We start from the raw sequence: 6483 nt of genomic DNA, 5'->3' as shown, positions 1-6483 counted from the left end.
GGGCCTATCTTTTACTTTTATCTTCTACCCTTATACAAGAGTCATGGTGATCATCACCTTTCCTTTTTATACTTTTTTTCCTTTGGTAAGCTCTGTTTGTTGGAGAGATCTGGATATATATATATATATATCCACTTGGATGTGAGTTTTCATAAAGTATTCTTATTAACATTACCCTTGAGGTAAGAGGTTGGGAGGCGAAACTATAAGCCCCTATCTTTCTCTGTGTCCGATTGAAACTTTGTACCCATAAGTATCGCATGAGTGTTAGCAATTGTGAAAGATTATATGATAGTTGAGTATGTGGACTTGTTGAAAAGCTCTTATATTGAGTATTTCCGATGTTTTGATAAATTGCAATTGCTTCAATGACTGAGATCATAGTTTGTTAGTTTTCAATAAAGTTTCTGATTCATACTTTACCTTGTGAACGAATTGTTACTTTAGCATAAGAAATTATATGAAAAATATATGTTGTTGTTCTAAAGATGATCATGATGCCATCATGTCCGTATTTTATTTGGATGTGGCCAATGGACACATTTAAAGATATCGGCTTTCGCTTGAGGACAAGCGAGGTCTAAGTTTGGGGGAGTTGATATGTCCATTTTGCATCATGCTTTTACATTGATATTAAATGCATTATGGGTTGTTATTACACATTATATCACAATACTTATGCCTATTCTCTCTTATTTTATAAGGTTTACATCAAGAGGGAGAATGCCGGCAGCTGGAATTCTGGGCTAGAAAAGGATCAAATATTAGAGACCTATTCTGCACAACTCCAAAAGTCCTGAAACTTCACGGAGCATGTTTTTGGAATAAATAAAAAATATTGGGTGAAGAAAGTACCAGAGGGGGGCCACGAGCCAGCCACAAGGGTGGAGGGCGCGCCCTACCCCCTGGGCGCGCCCCCCGGCCTTGTGGGCCCCCTGGCAGGCCTCCGATGCCCATCTTTGGCTATATGGTGTCTTTTACCTGGAAAAAATGAAGAAGAAGCTTTCGGGATGAAGCACCGCCGTCTTGAGGTGGAACCTAGGCAGAACCAGTCTAGGGCTCCGACAGAGTTGTTCTACCGGGGAAACATCCCTCCAGGAGGGGGAAATCATCGCCATCGTCATCACCATTGATCCTCTCATCAAGAGGGGGTCAATCTCCATCAACATCTTCACCAACACCATTTCCTCTCAAACCCTAGTTCATCTCTTGTATTCGATCTTGGTCCCAAAACCTTGGATTGGTACCTGTGGGTTGCTAATTATGTTGATTACTCCTTGTAGTTGATGCTAGTTGGTTTATCCAGTGGGAGATTATATTTTCAGATCCTTAATGATAATTAATACTCCTCTGATTATGGTTATGAATATGCTTTGTGAGTAGTTACGTTTGTTCCTGAGGACATGGGAGAAGTCTTGTTATAAGTAATCACGTGAATTTGGTATTCGTTCGATATTTTGATGAGATGTATGTCGTCTTTCCTCTAGTGGTGTTATGTGAATGTCGACTACATGACACTTCACCATTGTTTGGGCCTAGGGGAAGGCATTGGGAAGTAATAAGTATATGATGGGTTGCTAGAGTGACAGAAGCTTAAACCCTAGTTTATGCGTTGCTTCGTAAGGGGCTGATTTGGATCCATATGTTTCATGCTATGGTTAGGTTTACCTTAATTCTTCTTTCGTAGTTGCGGATGCTTGCGAGAGGGGTTAATCATAAGTAGGAGGCTTGTCCAAGGAAGGGAAGCACCCAAGAACTGATCCACCCACATATTAAATTATCAAAGTAACGAACTTGAATCATATGAGCATGATGAAAACTAGCTTGACAATAATTCCTATGTGTCCTCGGGAGCGCTTTGCTTTCTATAAGAGTTTGTCCAGGCTTGTCCTTTGCTACAAAAAGGATTGGGCCACCTTGCTGCACCTTTTTTACTTTTATTACTTGTTACCCGTTACAATTTATCTTACCACAAAACTATCTATTACCGATAATTTCAGTGCTTGCAGAGAATATCTTGCTGAAAACCGCTTGTCATTTCCTTCTGCTGCTCGTTGGGTTCGACACTCTTACTTATCAAAAGGACTACGATAGATCCCCTATACTTGTGGGTCATCAGAGCACACAACAAACCATGGGCAAACGCCCCGCTAGCCGAATATCAGCTAATCCAGCTTCGGGCTCGTTAACGAGAGCTGATACAGTGTTAGTTCCGCCCCTTCATGAGGATTTGGATGATGTATCTGTCAAGAATTCCGAAGTGGAGAATGTGATGAATCATCGTCGACTAAAAGAGGCCATGCGCGCTCCAGTTTTCACTGAACAAGAATTCACCGCCCTCAGCTCGGTGGACGCATATATCCGAGCTGCCTGGGACGGACTTGCTGGAGTTACTCAACTGTTTTCAAATGATATGCAGGTAATAGTTTGTGAAAATTTAATAGATATATCACTACCGCAGGATGCTGCTAACGCGGCACTACAATCAGAGACCCTTCGAGAAACTATGTGCGATGCAATAATCGCAAACGGTGGTGTATGAAAACCATCAAAAAGGCGCAAAACATTTGCGATGGAGGATGCATCAAACACGGTTCAGATTTTAGGTGCATGTGCGATGAAGGGCATACGATTCAATTCAATTAACTATTTGCGATGAGGAGGAACAAAAGAAATGGGCAGCCAGATGAAAGCGTGTGCGATACACAGCATACGGTTCACTCGAATGAACTGTTTGTGATTAGGCAAAACAAAACAAACATGCAGCCAGATGAAGGTGTGTGTGATATACAGCATACGGTTCACTTGGATGAACTATTTGTGATTAGGCAACACAAAAGAAACAGTCAGCCAGATCAAGGTGTGTGCGATATACAACATGCAGTTCACTCAGATGAGCTGTTTGCGTTGACACAAGAGAACAGAAACAGTTCAACTTAACAAGACGTGTATGTTGTGCGATGGGATTGCATACAGGACAACAACTGTTGGAAATATGCCCTAGAGGCAATAATAAAGTGGTTATTATTATATTTCCTTGTTCATGATAATTGTCTATTATTCATGCTATAATTGTATTAACCAGAAACCATAATACATGTGTGAATACATAGATCGTAATATGTCCCTAGTAAGCCTCTAGTTGACTAGCTCATTGATCAATAGATGGTCATGGTTTCCTAACCATGGACATTGGATGTTGTTGATAACAAGATCACATCATTAGGAGAATGATGTGATGGACAAGACCCAATCCTAAGCATAGCACAAGATCGTGTAGTTCGTCTGCTAAAGCTTTTCTAATGTCAAGTATCTTTTTCTTAGACCATGAGATTGTGCAACTCCCAGATACTGTAGGAATGCTTTGGGTGTGCCAAATGTCACGACGGAACTGGGTGGCTATAAAGGTGCACTACGGGTGTCTCCAAAAGTGTCTGTTGGGTTGCCACGAATCGAGACTGGGATTTGTCACTCCATATGATGGAGAGGTATCTCTGGGCCCACTCGGTAATGCATCATCATAATGAGCTCAGAGCGACTAAGGAGTTAGCCACGGGATCATCCATTACATAACGAGTAAAGAGACTTGCCGATAACGAGATTGAACAAGGTATTGGGATACCGACGATCGAATGTCGGGAAAGTAACATGCCGATGGACAAAGGGAATTGTATACGGGATTGATTGAATCCTCGACATCGTGGTTCATCCGATGAGATCATCGTGGAACATGTGGGAGCCAACATGGGTATCCAGATCCCGTTGTTGGTTATTGGCCGGAGAGATGTCTCGGTCATGTCTACATGGTTCCCGAACCCATAGGGTCTACACACTTAAGGTTCGGTGACGCTAGAGTTGTTATGGGAAATATTATGTGGTTACCGATTGTTGTTCGAAGTCCCGGATGAGATCCCGGACATCACGAGGAGTTCCGGAATGGTCCGGAAGTGAATATTTATATATGGGAGGTCGTCATACAGTCACCGGAAGTATTCGGGGGTTTGCCAGTATTGTACCGGGACAACCGAAGGGGTTCCGAGGGTCCACCGGGAGGGTCCACCTGCACCGGAGGGCCCTATGGGCTGTATGTGGAAGGGAACCAGCCCCTAAGTGGGTTGGGCGCCATCCCCCTAGGGCCCATGCGCCTAGGGTTGAGGGGAAACCCTAAAGGGGGCGCCCCCTTGGCTTGGGGGGCAAGCCCCCTCCCCTTGGCCGCCGCCCCCCCTCTAGATCTCATCTAGAGGGGCCAGCCCCCTTCCCCCTTCACCCTATAAATAGAGGGGGAGGGAGGGCAGCAACACCTCATCCAAGGCGCAGCCATCCCCCTCTCCAACACCCCCCTCCTCCGTTGAGCTTGGCGAAGCCCTGCCGGAGAACTGCAAGCTCCACCACCACGTCGTCGTGTTGCCGGAGTTCTTCCCCAACTTCTCCTCCCCCTTACTGGATCAAGAAGGAGGAGGTGTCCTCGTGCTGCATGTGTGTTGAACGCAGAGGCGCCGTTGTTCGGCGCTTAGATCGAAATCAACTGCAATCTGAATCGCTGCGAGTACGACTCCTTCATCCACGTTCTTGTAACGCTTCCGTCTCGCGATCTTCAAGGGTATGAAGATGCACTCCCCTCTCTCTCTCGTTGCTAGTCTCTCCATAGATTGATCTTGGTGATGCGTAGAATTTTTTTAATTTTTGCAATGATCCCCACAGTGGCATTATGAGCTAGGTCTATGCGTAGTTTCTATGCACGAGTAGAACACAAGATGTTGTGGGCATCTATTATGTCAATTTACTTGCCGTTACTAGTCTTATCTTGATTCAGTGGCATCGTGGGATGAAGTGGCCCGGACCGACCTTACACGTACACTTACGTGAGACAGGTTCCACCGATTGACATGCACTAGTTGCATAAGGTGGCTAGCGGGTGTCTGTCTCTCCCACTTTAGTCGGATCGGATTTGATGAAAAGGGTCCTTATGAAGGGTAAATACAAATTGGCATATCACGTTGTGGTTTTGGCATAGGTAAGAAACGTTCTTGCTAGAAACCTATAGCAGCCACGTAAAAAACTTGCAACAACAATTACAGGACGTCTAACTTGTTCTTGCAGCATATGCCGTGTGATGTGATATGGCCAAAAGGATGTGATGAATGTTATATGTGATGTATGAGATTGATCATTTTCTTGTAATAGGAATCACGACTTGCATGTCGATGAGTAGGACAACCCGCAGGAGCCATATGAGTTGTTTTAATTTATTGTATGATCCGCGTGTCAATGAAAACGCCATGTAAATACTTTACTTTATTGCTAAACATTAGCCATAGTAGTAGAAGTAACAATTGGCGAGACAACTTCATGAAGACACGATGATGGAGATCATGATGATGGAGATCATGGTGTCATGCCGGTGACGATGATGATCATGGCGCCCCGAAGATGGAGATCAAAAGGAGCAAAATGATATTGGCCATATCATGTCACTATTTGATTGCATGTGATGTTTATCATGTTTATACATCTTATTTTCTTAGAATGACGGTAGCTTAAATAAGGTGATCCCTCGCTAAAATTTCAAGAAAGTGTTCCCCCTAACTATGCACCATTGCGAAGGTTCATTGTTTCGAAGCACCACGTGATGATTAGGTGTGATAGATTCTAACATTCGAATACAACGGGTGTAAGACAGATTTACACATGCAAAACACTTAGGTTGACTTGACGAGCCTAACATGTACAGAATGGCCACGGAACACGAGAGACCAAAAGGTCGAACATGAGTCGTATAGTAGATATGATCAACATGGAGATGTTCACCGTTGATGACTAGTCCGTCTCACGTGATGATCGGACACGGCCTAGTCGATTCAGATCATGTATCACTTAGATGGCTAGAGAAATGTATGTCTGAGTGGGAGTTCATTAAATAATTTGATTAGATGAACTTAATTATCATGAACATAGTCTAAAATCTTTGCAATATGTCTTGTAGATCAAATGGCCCACGCTAATGTTGCCCTCAACTTCAACGCGTTCCTAGAGAAAACCAAGCTGAAAGACGATGGTAGCAACTATACGGACTGGGTCCAGAACTTGAGGATCATCCTCATAGCTGCCAAGAAAGCATATGTCCTTGAAGCATCGTTAGGTGATGCACCCATTTTCCCAGCAACTCAAGATGTTATGAACGCCTGGCAGTCGCGTAGTGATGATTACTCCCTGGTTCAGTGCGGCATGCTTTACAGCCTAGAACCGGGGATCCAAAAGCGTTTTGAGCAGCACGGAGCATATGAGATGTTCCAAGAGCTGAAAATGGTTTTCCAAGCTCATGCCTGGGTCGAGAGATATGAAGTCTCCGATAAGTTCTACATTTGTAAGATGGAGGAAAACAGTTCTGTCAGTGAGCATATACTCACTATGTCCGGGTTACACAACCATTTGTCTCAGTTGGGAGTTAATCTGCCAGATGACTTAGTCATTGATAGGATCCTC

The sequence above is a fragment of the Triticum aestivum genome, chromosome 6A, assembly GCF_018294505.1.
Source record: "Triticum aestivum cultivar Chinese Spring chromosome 6A, IWGSC CS RefSeq v2.1, whole genome shotgun sequence".
Taxonomy (NCBI): domain Eukaryota; kingdom Viridiplantae; phylum Streptophyta; class Magnoliopsida; order Poales; family Poaceae; genus Triticum; species Triticum aestivum.
This window is presented reverse-complemented; position numbering follows the sequence as displayed.